Source organism: Musca domestica, unplaced genomic scaffold, assembly GCF_030504385.1.
Source record: "Musca domestica strain aabys unplaced genomic scaffold, Musca_domestica.polishedcontigs.V.1.1 183, whole genome shotgun sequence".
NCBI classification, from domain to species: domain Eukaryota; kingdom Metazoa; phylum Arthropoda; class Insecta; order Diptera; family Muscidae; genus Musca; species Musca domestica.
Genome location: NW_026712241.1, coordinates 1005025 through 1023073, shown reverse-complemented (window position 1 = coordinate 1023073; position 18049 = coordinate 1005025). Strand labels below are relative to the sequence as shown.

General features: G+C 35.3%; 1 protein-coding gene across 1 annotated transcript in view; it reads left to right on the top strand.

Moving 5' to 3' along the window:
* The first annotated feature begins 3849 nt into the window (after positions 1 to 3849).
* Positions 3850 to 18049, top strand: part of LOC101898512 (serine-rich adhesin for platelets) — a 35241-nt gene continuing 21041 nt past the window's right edge. Inside the window, 1 exon segment of the mRNA XM_059121059.1 lies at positions 3850 to 4618. The gene's annotated coding sequence lies outside the window, so the exon portion shown is untranslated.

Here is an 18049-nt window from a genome sequence, read left to right as displayed (position 1 = left end):
AATTGAACGAAATGTAAAACGCTCTCTAATATGTATGGCACAGTGTTTTTTGCTTAGCAGCACTCATTTTAGTTCGATCAACTTAAAATTCGATAGCAGTTGAACAGTTGACATTTTCTACTAAAATGTAGTATGATTGCAATACATTGTAATGAGTTGTCCAGCTCATATGACCGATCCATCTATTTTTTGAATATACAGGGTGAGATGCAAAAACTGCAACCAACTTCAGACTGCTGTCAGCCTAAGCCACTCGTCCGACTGTTGTTAAAATTATTCCCGTTACAGCTCATTACAAAAGCATTTTAGTGAGAATTTTTCAGAATAAAGTTATTCGTGATGGAATTTAAGCGTGATAGTGTGATTTCTTTATATTTGGCTGGAAAACCTTAAGTGGAATTTGGTTTTCTCCGATGAGAAAATATTCGTTATCCAGCAGTTTGTGAACAAACAAAATGATGGTGTTTACTTACAAAAGAGGTCAGCTGAAAATGTGCACCTTCGGTTGGCCACCAGAACTCAAGCGCCGGACATGGTGATGGTGTGGGCCGCCATAACAGCCGATGGTCGATCTCGGCTCGTATTAATCGACCCACCGTGGCATTAGAATAAATGCCGAGCATTATCTCGAAAATATTCTGGAGTGTGTATTAAAGCCTTGGGCACGCAAACACTTTTGCCGCAGATCTTGGACATTCTACCCACCCAAGAATGTTTACAAAATGAGGTTCCTCGAAAAAAAATTCCGGATACAAATCCAAATTTCCGGATACAAATCCGTTGTGTCTGGAGTATTGTGGAAAGCAAGGTTGGCACTAAAAAATACCAAAGTGTCGATCACCTCAAGCAAGCGCTTCGCCGGGAATGGGCCAAAATACCGCTGAGCAACATTCGGCCATCGTGTGACGATTTCATTGGCCGTTTAAAGGCCATAATTCTTGCCAAAGTTGACCAATTCAAAAAAATCTAAACTTATTCTATTTCCGATATTTTTAGCTTTCATTGAGTAACATTAAAAATAAAAATGTAAAAATGATGGCGTTTGACTTTCTTGCATTATTTTTCCCTCACCCTGTGTGGTGGACAATAACCGTAAAATCGTATGAATATGTATATCGAATGTATATAAAAATCTGAACCAATCTCGATAAATTTTGGCAGAGGTATTTTCGACCTGTATCTGATGTCCTGTATCAAATATCATTGTTGTGGAGTGCATATTACGCATGTGAGGGACTTAAATATCAAATTGGATGAAACATATATTTACGAGCTATAGCTATATCTGAACCGAACTTCACTAAGTTTGATGTACTTGCTTCCAGACTGAATTCGGTTGGATGTGCCAAAATGCAGGTTTATGTTACAAACAAATGCACAATGACATAATATCCTCACCACTATGTTGTGTAGTCTAGAAATTTTCGAACGAATAAAATAAATATTGTTACAAAAACAGGCTGTGAAATCGCCCTAAATTGAACATGTAAAAAAACAGTAAAATTCGTAAAAAAAGGAACATTAATTCCATAAATAGGTAAATATTTCTTATACCCTCAGCCATATGGCTAGAGAAGATATGTATCATTTGATATGGCCAAAACGTGCCTTATCGAAATAACTCTTTGGATCAAATCCGTTTCAGGACATTTGAGGTTGATCTAGCAATGTCCGTCCGTCTATCTGGCTGGATGGTCGCACGAAAACTCTCAAAATATCGTAAATCGTAATATTTTTGTCAAACTTAGATCGAGTTCGGAGATGGACAATATCAGTCCACTTCTTCTGGTACCTTCCCCACAAAATGTCAACATTTTAATAGAAAATAATTTAGATCAAGAAAGGATCATTCGACTTTTATCAAACTTTGCAAATGCCAATATTTTTTCCAGTGCGGGTTCAATTGTGAAAACGAACCATATCGGCTCGCTCCATCAAGTACCTCGCCTGAAAAAGGGTCAAATTTTTGAATAATTATAACTTTTATAAAAACTGACGTAAGAGTCCGATTGCATTCGAATTACACATATCACTATTTTTATAAACCCAAGGTCTGGAGTAAAGATGGAATATATCGATCCACTCCTTCTGGTACCTCTCCCACAACGGGTCAAAATTTTGAATATCTATGAACCTTATAAAACGCGAAGTAAACATACAACTCCATCATCTCAATATTTCTATCAACACAAGATCTGTTATAAAGATGGTAGAGATCGGACCATTTCTTCTGATACCTCCCCAAATAGGTTTCAAGATTTTCAAAAAAAAAAAAAAAAAAACACTCAAAGGAAGCGAAATACGCATCCAACTCTCTTCAAATTTCACACATACAAAAATTTTTGCCAATATAATATCTGTTGTGAAGATGAAATATATATGCGAATGCCGCATTCTCAGGGGGTCACAATTTTTAATGCTTGCAAAAAAACCAGAAATGTGAGATGAATATGGAATTTATGATTTCGCACACCAAAATTTTTATTTGTATAAAATGAAGCATGAAAACGGAATCGTTCGGTCGACTATACATGGTACCTCACACACATGTTAACATTTTCTTAAAATTATTACATATCTCATATAAAACAAGTTAAAAAGCAGTAAGTTCGGCCGGGCCGAACTTTGAATATTGCCGTTATATTGGTGCCTATACGACGTGGACCCACACAGGCATTATTTGTCATGAGTCATTACCAAATTCAAATTCGAAACTTGAAATAAACGCGAATAATGTAGCTAAAATCATCAAAGTATAGAATATAGGGAGGAACCGTTACATCGGAGCTGTGCGAAGACCTGAATCTGCGTAGACAATTTTTTGTCATATTCTGTAGCATCCATTACGTTAAGACATTTCAAACAACTTCGGTGAGTATTGTACCTAAACTCGTCAAAATACCAAATATAAGGAGGTACTGGTATATGGGGCATATACGAAGACGTGAACCTGCATAGATAATTTTCTGTCACAGACTCGAGTTTCCATTACGAACTCTAAATGCGTAATTGGAAAAAAAATTTGGTGAATAACGACGCTAAAATCTGACATGAGTATTTCGAGGAGTTACAAACGGAATGACAAAGTTAATATACCCTCCATAGTATGGTGGAAGGTATAAAAATGAAGGAAGTAACCAATATAGTCCAAACCTGTCATCATACGAAATGGCCCATTCTTTCGGAACCTACTCCATAGAGGATCAACAATTTTTGTTGGCATTTAATGGCCAAACGATAACAACTTATTTCGGGCGACATATCCTTGTTAAAGTAATGGGTTAGTAGGTTGATTTAGAAGTAGTTACCATTGCCAAAAAATGGTTAGGAAGCTCGATATGTGGTATTGGATGTTTTTGCTGGGATGCGTATTAGCTTGTGTTTATGTCACGGAAAATGAGGGGTCCTAGCTGTTGCGCATTTGAAAACTAACCTAACCTAAACTACTGTGCCCCAATACTATGTAAGCGCGTTTCGAAATCGTATACATACATGTATGTGTTTGTACATTTGCTGGGTTAGGTCTGTGACATAATCGTCGTCGTGTCGTACGCCAGCAACAACAGTAACATTGCGAGTATGAGTAAAGCCATAGTAACTCATTGACGCCAACCAGCCAACTAACCCATCACAAGCAACAAATACTAGCAAAAGTGTATCCCCACATGTTTGGACGAAAGAGAACCTAAGAGATTTCTTGACAGTGGTTGGTTGTTAACAGTAAACCCCCACAAGCAAGAGCAGAGCAGAATGGAGAGCAAAGACAAAAATGAACTGCTCCATTGGGAGCAAAAAAGAAACAGCGTTCGTGTTTCAATGATTTTGGATTATGCGGCAGCAGCGGCAAACAATTCATTCGCTTTTTAGCAGTGGCGGTGATATGCAGCAAATTTTCGCTTCTATTAACGCGCGTCTAACTCGTTCGAAAACGCAACAAATACACAAATAATAAACACAAAATAATACAAAAAAAAAACATATTTTGTCGTTTCGATTTGGCGGTGTATGTACGAATGTTTGTGAGTGTGTTCAAGGGAGCAATCAACTGCAAACGCACCAATTTAAAACGCGTCCAAATACCTCTCTCTCTCTTCTTCTTCGCCGGATATAAGTGTGACTGAGGCCATTCGCGCGTTGTTATGTGTTTGTTTGTATGTGTTCATGTGCTTAAATAAAATAAATGCGAAATTTATGTAAACAGATTTCAAAAAGGAAGTCATGTTTTTTTAAAAAAAGTTAAATAAATTAATTACTTGAAACAAAATATTTTATGAAAATCAAAATTGCATTGAAATTTTGCAGATCCTGCATTAAACCATAGAATTATTCTTTGAATATCAAAGGAAACAGCTGCAAAAGTAGTTACGTAAATAAATCGTTTCTTACAAAACAAGTTACGCCCCAGCTAAAATCAATGAGAAAAAAGCAAGTAAAACAACAGAAAAATACATCTGAGAATCGTGAAGCCAATGTTCTTGGAGAAAAAAAAGAAAACAACAATTATTTAGTGTTTAATTAAATATTATTGCAAGAAAAAATTAACATATGTTTAAGGAATAATAAAAGCCTATTCTGGAATTCCATTTCACCGGAGTACCCATTATGAAATAAAGAAAAGGTAATTTAGTGTTCAATATTTCAGCAGTTTTATATCGGTAATTCCATAAAATCAAAAAATACTATAATCTCAACAACATTATGCAAGTGATTTTGGTGTTATAAAAAAAATTCTGATAGGATTGCGTGAATTGAAATTGAAAACAGCAACAAAAACAACAACAACAACAACAGTACCCAAGCCAAACAACTCAGCACAACAGAGTGTTACAAACACAGCCAACCACCAACCCTCATTTAATTGCGTTTGGCGAGAGAGCGAGAGTACGTTTTGCGAGAACCAAATCTTGTTTGTAACAGAATAATGTTGTTACAGTGCTGTGCAAAATTTCTTCAGTTAAAGTGCAAAATGAGAACCACCGCTACAGGTTGTTCTAACACATGGAGAGTATATTAACTTCGTCAATCCGCTTGTAACTCCTCGAAATACTCACTTCAGACACAACAAAGTGTATATATTCTTGGCCACCGTAGAATTCTAAGTCAATTTCGCAATGTTCGTCTGTCTGTCTGTTGTAATCATGATATCTTTCGAAGGAATTGAGTTTGAAGGCTAAAATGTATATTTTGTCAGTAGCCTGGTTAAGTTCGAAAATGGGTCATACCGTTTTCGTATAGCCCCATATAACGGCACCTCTAGTTACAGGGTGAGATAAAAAAAGTGCAACAAAATCAGTCGCTAAAATTTTTATATTTTTTCTTTTTAATTTTATTGAATGAAAGCAAAAAAATGTCGGAAATAGCATCAAGTTTTGAAATAAGTTTAGATTTGTTCGAATTGGTCACTTAATGGCCAACCAAGCCGTCACACGCCGCTCGAATGTTGCTCTGCGGTATTTTGGCCAATTCCCGGCGAAGCGCTTGCTTGAATTGCAAATATTGCGTAAGCAGGCTCTCGTATATACCAAATATAAAAGATTTTTTTAAATAGAATCAAGACTGTCAAATTAGATAAACATCGGTTCAGATATACTTATTTCTCCCATGTAAATATATGTTTCATTCAGCCCAAATAGTATGGAATTTTGCATCTACTGGAAAAAAGTATGTCAAATTTGATAGAAATCGGTTCAGATATAGCTATAGCTTCTATATATCGATCATCCGATTTGATATTTTTGTCCTCCGCAGCCGTAATATTCAATCTGTAACAATGATATTTGAGGAAATATATCAAGTACAGCGCAGAAATACCTTTCTCAAATTATACCGACATCGGTTCAGGTTTGGATATAGCTCCCGTATCATCGTCCGATTTGCCTTTTATTGTGCAACAAGCGTGTAATATTAGCCCAAATGGGACGAAATTTGGTACTTACCACAAAATTGAGCATAGAAACAAGTATGTCAAATTTGGTAAAATGGGTTCAGATATAGCTAAAGCTCCCATGTATATTGTTCATCAGATTTGTTATATTTTTTATTTGTTGTATGACCCACCAAATAAGCAAAGGAGTATAGGGTATCATCGCCCGACTTTTAGTCTTTCTATACCGGTTTATACCTTATTTATTATGGCTTAATATACCGTTATGACCCCACATTCTGTTTGAACCAAATCCCTTTTCTGAACATTTATCCATATGGCTAAAGCACATAATCCATTTCATCATCGTTATGTCTCATCAGACTTACATCTACGTTACAGATGAGCCATATCGATAAATAAAATAAAATTCTTATATTTCTATTTACAATAAATCTAGAGAAAAGTCAACAGTTTGGAGAATAAGAGCCCCAAAAATGTCGATTTTGGGACTGATTTCCATCCAGAGTAAATAGGTTATATTTGCCCACAAGTTCAAAAATTAAAATTCCAAAGTTTATTGATCGTAATTTTAGTATAACGTTTAAGGCAATTTGTGAAAAGGGTTACATCGGTCCACACCGTCCCGTAACCTCCACAACATTTCAACGTGTTTTTTTAAGCCCGATAGAACTTGCAATTGTAAAAAATAACACAAAAAATTAAATATTAATCAATTTTTTTTATTTGAAAGATCAATACGTGACATTAACATTTGAAAATGATTTCGGGCATATGGGCACCGCGATTGTTCTTGACGAAGTGCATTCTGGAAGTCCAATTTTTGGCCACATTTTCGAGCACTGCTGCCCGTATGTCACGAATAACACGAACAATGCTGGCCTTCAAGGCGTCAATTGTTGCTGGTTTATCAGCATAACCCAGTGAGTTCACGTAGCCCCACCGGAAATAATCGAGAGGTGTCAAATCGCACGACCTTGGAGGCCAATTGACAGGTCCAATTCTTGAAATCAACTTATCGCCAAATTTTGATTTCATGGTTGCGTTCCACATCTCCTCCGGATCAATGTCATCTAATTTTTAAACAAGAAATTATTGATCATGGTGCGATAACGATCTCCATTAACCGTAACGCGAGCTCCGGCCTCATTTTTGAAGAAATAAGGTCCGATTGTGGATTGGTCTCACTCCATATGCGGCAATTTTGCTTATTTACAAACCCGTTAAGCCAAAAATGCGCCTCATCGCTGAACATAATTTTGTGATAAAAAAACGGGTCAATTGCCAACTGCTCTAGAGCCTGATTTTCAAAGTAAATTTGGATAATTTCGTAGCGTTGTTCAAGCGTGAGTCTATTCATGATGATTTGTCAGAGTATACTGCAACAAATAAAACAAGTAAAAAAGCTGTAAGTTCGGCCGGGCCGAACTTTTAATACCCTCCACCATTTGGTACAAATTTGGCAATTTCCAAAAAATAAAACCCGTTAAAAATTCTGCTAAAATCTTAAAAATACCGAATGCTTATACGACGACGTGGGCCTGTATAGGCAACTTTTGTCATAAATTATTACAATATTTAAATGCGAAATTTGAAGAAAAATCTGTTTATAATGTAGCTAAAATCGTCAAAATACCGAATATGGGGGGTACCGTTATATGGGGGCTATACGAAGACGTGGACCTGCACAGACAATTTTGTGGCATGGGCTGAAGTATCCATTACGAACTTCACATACGAAATTTGAAACAATCCCTGTAAATAACGTCGCTAAAATCATTAAAATACCGAATATCGGGGGGTACCGTTATATGGGGGCTATATGAAGACGTGGACCTACATGGCTCATTCTTTGACTTTGGATGAAGTATCCATTATACCATACCAAATACCAAATTTGAAACGATTCCGGTAAACAATGTCGCTAAAATCATCAAAAAACCGAATATCGGGGGGTACCGTTATATGGGGGCTACAGGAAGACGTGGACCTGCATATATAATTTTCTGTTATAGGCTGTAGCATCCATTACAAACTTCAAATGCCAAATTTTAAATAATTCCGGTGAATAATGTCGCTAAAATCATCAAAATACCGAATATCGGGAGGTACCGTTATATGGGGGCTATATGATAACTTGGACCTACATGGCCCATTTACGAACTTAACCTGCCTACTGGGAAAAAATACATGTGTGCAAAATTTTAGCCTTCTATCTCAATTTGTTCAAAAGATAGCGTGATTACAACAGACAGACAGACAGACGGACAGACAGACAGACAGACAGACACACAGACAGACAGACGGACATGGCTAAATCGTCTTAGAATTTTACGCTGATCAAGAATATATATACTTTGTTGGGTCTGACATGAATATTTCGAGGAGTTACAAACGGAATGACAAAATTAATATACCCTCCATAGTATGGTGGGGGGTATAAAAAGTTTCATCAAAATTTAATTTTTTGTGTTACTTTTTATAGCCTCAACCATACTATGGAGGGTATATGAATCTTGTCATTCCGTTTGTAACTCCTCGAAATACTCTATTGATCGAAATACTATTCTTGATCAGCGTAAAATTCTAAGACGATTTAGCCATGTCCGTCTGTCTGTCTGTGTGTCTGTCTGTCTGTCTGTGTGTCTGTCTGTCTGTCTGTCTGTTCGTCTGTCTGTTGTAATCACGCTATCTTTCGAACAAATTGAGATAGAAGGCTAAAATTTTGCACATATGTATATTTTGCCAGTAGGCAGGTTAAGTTCGTAAATGGGTCATGTAGGTCCAAGTTTTCATATAGCCCCCATATAACGGTACCTCTCGATATTCGGTATTTTGATGATTTTAGCGACATTAGTCACCGGAATTGTTTCAAATTTGGCATTTGAAGTTCGTAATAGATACTGCAGCAGAAAACAGAAAATGGGCCATGTAGGTCCACGTCTTCGTATAGCCCCCATATACCGTACCCCCCCCCCCCCATATTCGGTATTTTGATGATTTTAGCGACATTATTTAACGGAACCGTTCCAAATTTGGTATCTGAAGTTCGTAATAGATACTGCAGCAGAAAACAGAAAATGGACCATGTAGGTCCACGTCTTCGTATAGCCCCCATATACCGTACCCCCCGATATTCGGTATTTTGATGATGTTAGCGACATTATTTACCGGGATTGTTTCAAATTTCGCTTTTGAAGTTCGTAATGGATACTTCAGCCCATGCCAGAAAATTGTCTGTGCAGGTCCACGTCTTCGTATAGCCCCCATATAACGGTACCCCCTATATTCGGTATTTTCATGATTTTAGCTACATTATAAACAAATTTTTCTTCAAGTTTCGCATTTAAATGTTGTAATAACTAATGACAAAAGTTGCCTATGCAGGTATACGTCGTCGTATAGACATTTGGTATTTTTAAGATTTTAACAGAATTTTTAAAGGATTTATTTTATTTTATTTATTTATTTATTTATTTTATTTTTTTTGTAAATTGCCAAATTTGTACCAAATGGTGGAGGGTATTAAAAGTTCGGCCCGGCCGAACTTACAGCTTTTTTACTTGTCACAATTTAAAGTTCTATCTGACTTGAAAAAACACCCTTTAAATATCGTAACCGGTGACCAGACTGTTTTTAAAACTTCGCACACTCAAACATTTCAGTTCATATTATATCTAAAGTTCATATATTATATATAAATATGTAGTTATTATTGGTGAATTTGTGTTGTCCAACAATAAAAAATATATATATATTTGTTTTATATTTTGAATCCACTTTTCCACCGACTAGACCCTTATGATTTGTAGTTAAAACCCCTCTTCGTATTTGTGTTATGTTTTCACTCGTTTCCCAACACCGAATTTTGTACTCACAACCTTCGGTTTGGTAGTTGGCCGACGCTACTCATTATTTGGTAATAAGATAAGTAAGTTCTTTTTCTTTATACCTTCTAACGGAATATGCCATTATTTTGAACATACTGGTAATACAGTGGTATTACATTACTTTTGAATTGGTTATTCGGTTAATAAAACTTCCCAGTTTTTGTTGGGTAACGCCACATCATATGTTTATAACGTTTTTAGTTGTTATATAAATAGTTACAAACAAAATTTTACTCGCCAGTGTAAGAAACACATACATATTTCATTTGTTTAAATAGCATGTTTACTCGTGTCCGATACTTGTACTCAGTGACAACACTTGGGCAGATGTCAAATTCACAACTATTTGGACAAAACGGAGAGCATGTTTTTAATGCAAAAATGAAAACAAAGAAAATGAGAAGAGATTAAATCAAATATTATTCTCTGACATGGCATGTTTGTATTTGTTATCCCTTGCGAAAACTCTTTGTGGTTTTTCTCTCCCTCTCTTTCTCTTTTGCCATAAGAGTCTGTCTCTTTGTTGTTTACGGCCACACCACATGAATTAAGTAGTGATTATGAAACACATCCAATGAGTTATATGAATGTACGACTCATAACTTTTTTTTTTGCATTTGGCATTATGTGAGTACCCAGAGTGTTGCGGCGTGCTGTAGATATGTAGGTACACATCTATGTGGGTAGGTATGTCAATGTGTTGGCGGCGCCGAGTATCCATGATTGTGTGTCACCGGTCGTAACAATGGGGGGAGTAGCTAAGTTTTGTTTTTACAAATAAACAGCATTAAGACGAAGGCTAACCAGAGAATTGTGTAGGCATCAACGTTTTACGTTTCCATTCAGAAATTGCAAATGGCATTGTTGAGCTGCTTGATAGTTTGCTTGTTTAGCTGTTTGTCTGTCGGTCTGTCTTCTTCCTTGTATTTTGATTGCGACCATGTCATTGTAGCGTTTTACAGCTAATAACAATATTTTTACTGTTGCCGTTCAAAGAATGCTGATGTGTCGCCTTACACGAATGCAAGCGAATGAGCGAACGCTTGAAAGAACAGAGAAAACTCTCGCAAATGCAGAAAACAAACGCTTACGTGTTGCTGTATTTATAAACATCATTACTAACCGACAATAACAACACATACGTCAACGGCTGCAATAACAGAAGCAGCAACAGCGGCTTTACAATATTTTGTTCTGGTTGTATAATTGTTTTTTTTTTTTTTTTTTTTTGTTAGATTGTTTATACGAAAATTATACAAAACAATATCGGACACCGCTTATAGGTGTATTTTTTTTAAATATAAATAACTGAACCCAAACGAAAACGTCGTAGTAGAATCGTATTGTTTTGACAAAACAGGCTAGACTACAAAATGTGAAAAATAAAAAAAAAGAAATTGTGACTAATTGCTGGCATTCGATTATCGATTTGTAGGGAAATCCCAAGCTATTTATAAAAAGGAAACATTGCGTCGAACGTACAATGACGGTGCAAATTTCCTTCTCGCTGTTTCTTTTCACTTTCGCTAAGGAATTATTTTAAATAAATAATATTGATAAATTGTTAATTTGTAAAAAGACAAACATAAAGGAAATGTATGTTTTATTAATAATTATTTGATGAAACATGATTATGTAAACTAATGTATACATAGTATGTGTCGTATGAGCAACATTGATATTAAAAATAATAATTACTCATACACCACATTGGCAATGGCATCAAAACAGTGGAAAGCATCCGAAGACCGCAGAATTCGATAGTAAACCTATTAAAACGAAGATAACTAAAAAGTAGGTCAAAATATTTTCAAACTAATAAATAAATACATATTTACATATATCAACAAATACTTTCCAGCATGACTTATTCTTATGGATTTTTTTTTCAAATTTCCCCTAATGTGTTCCTTTTTGTTAGTTCCTATGTCAGATTGATAATTATACCCTCATATATACCATAAGGCTAGAGGGGGTACATTTCATTTGATGCGGCAAAAGCGTGCGTCCGTTTCAGGAACATTGAAGTCGATCTAGCTATGTCCGCCCGTCCATTGCTGATGCGCACGATAACTCTCGAAGGGAGTATCCGATTTGGTCCAAACTTGGTACATCGTAATATTATTATCAAACTTCGATCGAGTTCGGAGATGGGCAATATCGGTCGATTCCTTCTGGTACCTCCCCCACAAAATTTTCAAAGAAATTTCCTGCACAGAAAGAGAAAGGATAAGCTAATTTAGCTCCAACTTTGTAAATCCTAGTATTTGCAGGTACGAAAATGGGCAATATCGCCCACTTCATCAAATACCTTCCAGACAAAGGGCCAATATTTTGAATAATTATAACTATTATAAAATGTAATGTAAGAGTGCGATTGTCTTCAAATTTCACACATCACAATACCTGGCGAGATAAAAAAAACTGCACCAAAGTGAAAGTACATATTTTTACATTTTTTTTAAATTTTATTGAATGGAAGCAAAAAAATGTCGGAAATAGCATCAAATTTTAGAATAGGTTTAGATTTATTCGATTTGGTCACCTTTGGCACAAATTATGGCCTTCAAACGGCCAATGAAACCGTCACACGCCGACCGAATGTTGCTCCTTACTTTCCAAAATACTCCAGGCACAACAGTCCAACGGATTTGTATCCGGAGATTTTGGTGACCATTGTGCGCTGGAAATGAAGCGAGGAACCTCATTTTGTAACCATGCTTGGGTGGTGCGTGCTGAGTGCGTTGGAGCTGAGTCCTGTTGGAATTTTCAAAGTCTGCGGCCAAAATGTTTGCGTGCCCAAGGCTTTAATACACCCTCCACAATATTTTCGCGATAATATTCGGCATTTATTCTGATGCCACTGTCGATTAATACGAGCGGAGAGTGACCATCTTCTTCTGTTGAGTTCTGGTGGCCAACCGAAGGTGCACATTTTCAGCTGACCTCTTTGGCAAGTAAACACGATAATTTTGTTTGTTTACAAACTGGTGCAGTTCACCACTTTCGGCCAAGCGAAGCAACTCTTTAGCTCGTTTGAGTCTATTTTCTTTCTGTTGCGCTGTAAGTTCTTGCACTTTTTGGAACTTCAATGGCTTTAAACCGAGCTCATTTTTCAATATTTGCCGAATGGAATGTTGCTATATGTTCATGAACCTGTTGCTGGTTTCTTCCGTCCACTTCCTTGACGTTGGACTACGCTACCAGTATCACGGTAACGAGCGATGGTACGAGACACAAAAGATTTATTCACTTTAAATGCTGGAGTGCTCCAACGATAGCCACTTGTGTTTTTCCAGCCAAATATAAAGAAATTACGCTTGAATTCCTTCACGAATAACTTTTTTTTCTGGAAAATTCTCACCAAATTGGTTTGTACGCTTGTAAACAATATAAGGAGCTGTCACTGGAATAATTTTAACAGCTATCGGACGATTGGCTTAGAAATGACAGTAGTATGAAGATGGTTACAGTTTTTTCATCTCACCATGTATGTAATCGCTTTTTCCTGCTCATGAGGTTTGAAGTTTTAATTTCTTTCCTATTGAATTCTAGCAGGAGAAGAATGCAATAAAAACTTTCTTCATTCGTTTCGTAACGTTTGTGTTCCATCTGAGTTGTCACTCAATCAAGTCGAAGATAAGAAAAAAGTTTTTTTATAAACCAAAATGATCGAAAAATCTCCGTATAAAATTTCAAGGCTCCATTTTAAATGTTGCGAAATGTAGCTCAAAATATTGGAGTTCGTTCGTGTATGGTTAAATATAAATGCCCTAAAAATGTGGACCTAGAACTCAAAACTCTCTTAAAATTTCCCACTCTAAGATTTGTCGAAAATAAATAATATTTTTTAATAAAACATAATTTATGATATTTGTCTTGTGGTACATTTTGAATGTACACATTTTTTTTCTTTTGACAATTTACCTAAAATTACATTTTATTATAAAAATATAAACATATAATTTCCACTTTCAGTATATGCATTTCGAATATAATTTACTTAAAAAGTATAATACCTCGATGTATTGCCGATGGAAATATTGCCTAAAATGTAAAAAAAAAAAATTGGGAAGAAGGGTAATTTGCCCCTCAATGTAGGCCTTCTTGCGGTATTAAGGATCAACACCCTGATACACGCGTCTTCTTATTTTAGCTCTACTTTCATTATCTACTGCGTTGTTCTTGTAATTAATTAATAACCCTGGGTACCATGAACCCAGGGTTATCTATCACTAAGCCCGATTCAAAAGTCAATGCTTATATGATTTGTAAACAGGTGTATAACTTTATTTTCCATAATAGTATTGTAATAGTAATTCATGCATACACCCGAAATAAGTACAAATTGTTCATGCCCACATTTTCATTTGAAATTTAATTCGAATATAAATTCAAAATAAAATTCAAAGAAATTTGTATTTGTAAAATATTTATAAGTTTTCCTGTGACTGATGTAATCTGTAACAAAGTAGCACATAAACTGATACATATTTACATACATACATGTTACTTTCTACAATGCTGATTTGTCTGTCATCATGTCTTTGGTTTATTTTGTCACAAAATTTTTGATATCAGCCGACACAGACGATTATATAACATCAATATTTGATCAACTACTGTCAAGTAAAAGGAAAAAAAAAAATGAGAACAAATAGGGTGTTGATATAAGTGTGATACAATTGTGTTAAGGGTCTTTGTGCATTTGTTTGGAAGGAAGCGAGATACCCGCCTCTCCATGTATTTTTGTGAACAAAATGCAGGTCGCAATGAGATGAAATTTCCGAAACAATATTTGTTAAGTACAAGGACGAACCCTATTGAAATTGGTGAGAAGCGGCTCAAATTTAGATGTAGTTCCCATATATATGTTCATCCGATTTCGGATTAATTGTGCACCAAATGACCAATATCAGGCCAAATTATCAGAATTTTGGTACATCCGACAGAATTCAGTCAAGAAGCAAATACATCAAATTTGGAGAAAATCGGTTCAGATGTAGATATAGCTCCTATATATATATATATATATATATATATATATATATATATATATATATATATATATATATATATATATATATATATATATATATATATATATATATATGTTTAATCCGATTTGGGGTTTTAAGTCCCGCACATGAGTAATATACACTCCACAAGAATGATCTGCTCTATCAGATACATCCCAGCAATACTTCATGCAAATTTTATCGAGATCGGATCAATATCAGCCCGAATGAACTCAATATTGGCAGTTCTGACTGAATTCAGTCTAGAAACAAGTACTTCAAAATTGTTGAAAATTGGTCCAGATATAGCTATAGCTCCCATATATATGTTTCATCCCACAGCCGTAATATGCACTCCGTAACAACGATATTTAGGGAAATAAATCAAATACAGCCCAGAAATACTTTTGGCAAATTTTACCGAGATCGGATCGGATTTGGATATAACTCCCACATATATTTTTACCCGACATTAGGTTTATTGTGCACCAAATGGCTAATATCAGGCCAAATGTACTGAATTTTGACACTTCCGACGGATTCGAGATGAAAGTACTTCAAATTCTGGAGAAAATCGGTTCAAATATAGCTATATAGCCATATACATATATTTCTTCCCATTTGGTCTAAAAGTCCCTCACATACGTAATATGCACTGCACAACCATAATCATTGGTACCAGATATCAGATACAACTCAGAAATAAGTATCTTAAATATTGTCAACATAGCTTCCATATATATCTTCAACCTATTTCGGATTAATTGTGAACCAAATGGCCAATATCAGTTTCAATGACCTGAATTTTTAATACATCCGACTGAATTCTGTCTAAAAGCAAGTACATTAAATTTGCTGAAAATCGGTTCAGATATAGCTATAGCTCCCATATATATGTTTCATCCGATTTAATGTTACAGTCCCTCACTTGCGAAGTATACACTCCACAACATTGATATTTGACACCGGGCATCAGATACAGCTCGAAAATACCTCTGTCAAATTTTATCGAGATAGATTCAGTTTTTTCTATATCTTCGATATACATCTTCATCCGATTTTATTGTTCGCCATATATTTCCATTTGGTGAAACTCTGTTCGGTATATCTCGAATAATATAATCATAAAATATACAGCAATGTTATATGGTACTAGAGGTACAAAAGCCTCAGTCAAATTTGTTGAAAGTCGATTCAGAGTTGAATTTAGTTCCCAAGTTGTGACTACTCTAAAGCCATAATACGTATTCAAATAAGGTTCATAATTGGTATGATCTACTTCAAATAAATTCCCAACATAAGTTTTTTTGTTATGGGAGCTCTACCCAATACGCATAGCTCTACCCAAAATCGAATCTTAAATGATGTGTAAATGATCGAACATAATATGATGTGCCTTGTAAAGGCGAAGGTGTTTATTTGTTTGTTTCTCTTTTGCTTTAAAATTTACAGTAAAAAAACCCTGAGCGACACTGGTGAGAGTGTGATCCTTTCTCTCTGGCTTTCCTTTTAACTGCAAATGTTACATCATTAAGCTTCTCTCGAAAGAGTTGTAAACGAATGTAAAATGTAAACTAAAGAAAATCTTCAGATGCAATGTGGGAACCAAAAAATGAAATATTTTATATTACGTTTTTTTTTTTTTAAATTGACTTAAAATAATTGTGATTCAGGCCGTAAAAGTTCATGAAACTAATTTCATTCCTGTAACATTTAGTGTTTTTCGAACGTTATGCATATTTATGTATAACGCCTAAATCACACCCCTTTATTATCGAAATAAATGTTATAGTTCTTTGCACATGATTGCCTTCATTTAGTTTTATTTTTTTTATGCTCACATTTTAATGTATTTTTAATATGAATGCTAATTTTTTGTCTCAAGAGATATTTGTTCAAATTCATGAAATTTTTATTTTGTTACTAAATATCAAAAACAACAACAAATCTCAAACGAATGGCCCAAAACACAGACAGACAGACAGACAGACATTGGCAGAAACCGTATTGTCAAAATACAATATTGCAAATTTACATGCTGTTCGCGTCTGTCTCATCACAATGTCGACTAGACGATGTTGCCTACATATCATGTCCGATATGAAAGCATTACAAAATGTGCCAAGAACTTGATAGAATTTAAATAAATTGAATACTTTACTGTGTGTCGAGTAAATATATATTCGAAACATATTCATGTGGGTAAGGTTGACTAACTGGGGGTAAAATGAAGTTGTATCGTGATTTTGAAAACGTATTGCAAAGTAATTTGAAGAAATATATTTAAGCTTTTAACCAAAAACCGCAGTTCGGGATAAAATTAACTGCTCTTTCTTTCTTCAGTAACAGAATGATACCAGAGAGGGTCCTCTTTCAACCACTATGCACTTTATTACCCATCTCAATTTGCCTGTTAAACATTTTTATACCCTCAGCCATATAGCCATAGAGGGTACATATTATTTGACACTGCCAAAACGTGCCTAATACAAATTACGATTATAGACCATTGGTCTCTTTGGACTAAATCCGTTTCAGGATATTTGGAGTCGATCTAGCGATGCCCGTCCATCTGTCTGGCTGGTGTGCACAATAACTCTCGAAGGGAGTATCCCGTTTGGTTATAAAGATGGTAGAGATCAGACCATTTCTTCTGGTACCTCCCCCACATATGGTTCAAGATTTTGAAAAACAAAACGCTCAAAGAAAGCGAAATAAGCATCCAACTCTCTTCAAATTTCACAAACACAAACATTTTTACTATCCCAAGATCTGTTGTGAAGATGACATATATCTGCGAACCCCTTCTGGTACCTTACCCACAAAGAGTCACACTTTCCCATACATGCATCTCTCAAAACTTGCGAAACAAGTCAGCTATTCTTCACATCTTGCTATATCTAAATACTTCTCTCAACCAGAAACCTGAAATGAATATAGAATTTATGATTTCGCTTAAAATCGGATATAAATATTCCAATTTCTTGTAATTTTGTAATAGTCATATCATATTTCTTTAGGTCCGATACGAAATGGACAATATTGGCACATTCCTTCGAAACCTACTCCATAGAGGTTAAACGATTTGAATAATCATAACACAAGTCAAAATATATTTGATTAATCGAACATTGGCTGAGGGTATATATCTGTCGGCAAAACCGACTGATACTTTTTAATAAGTTTTATGAGAGTTTTGGTTTTTCAAAATTTCGATACCTTTGTGGCGGAGGTACCAGAAGCTGTCATCTGATATA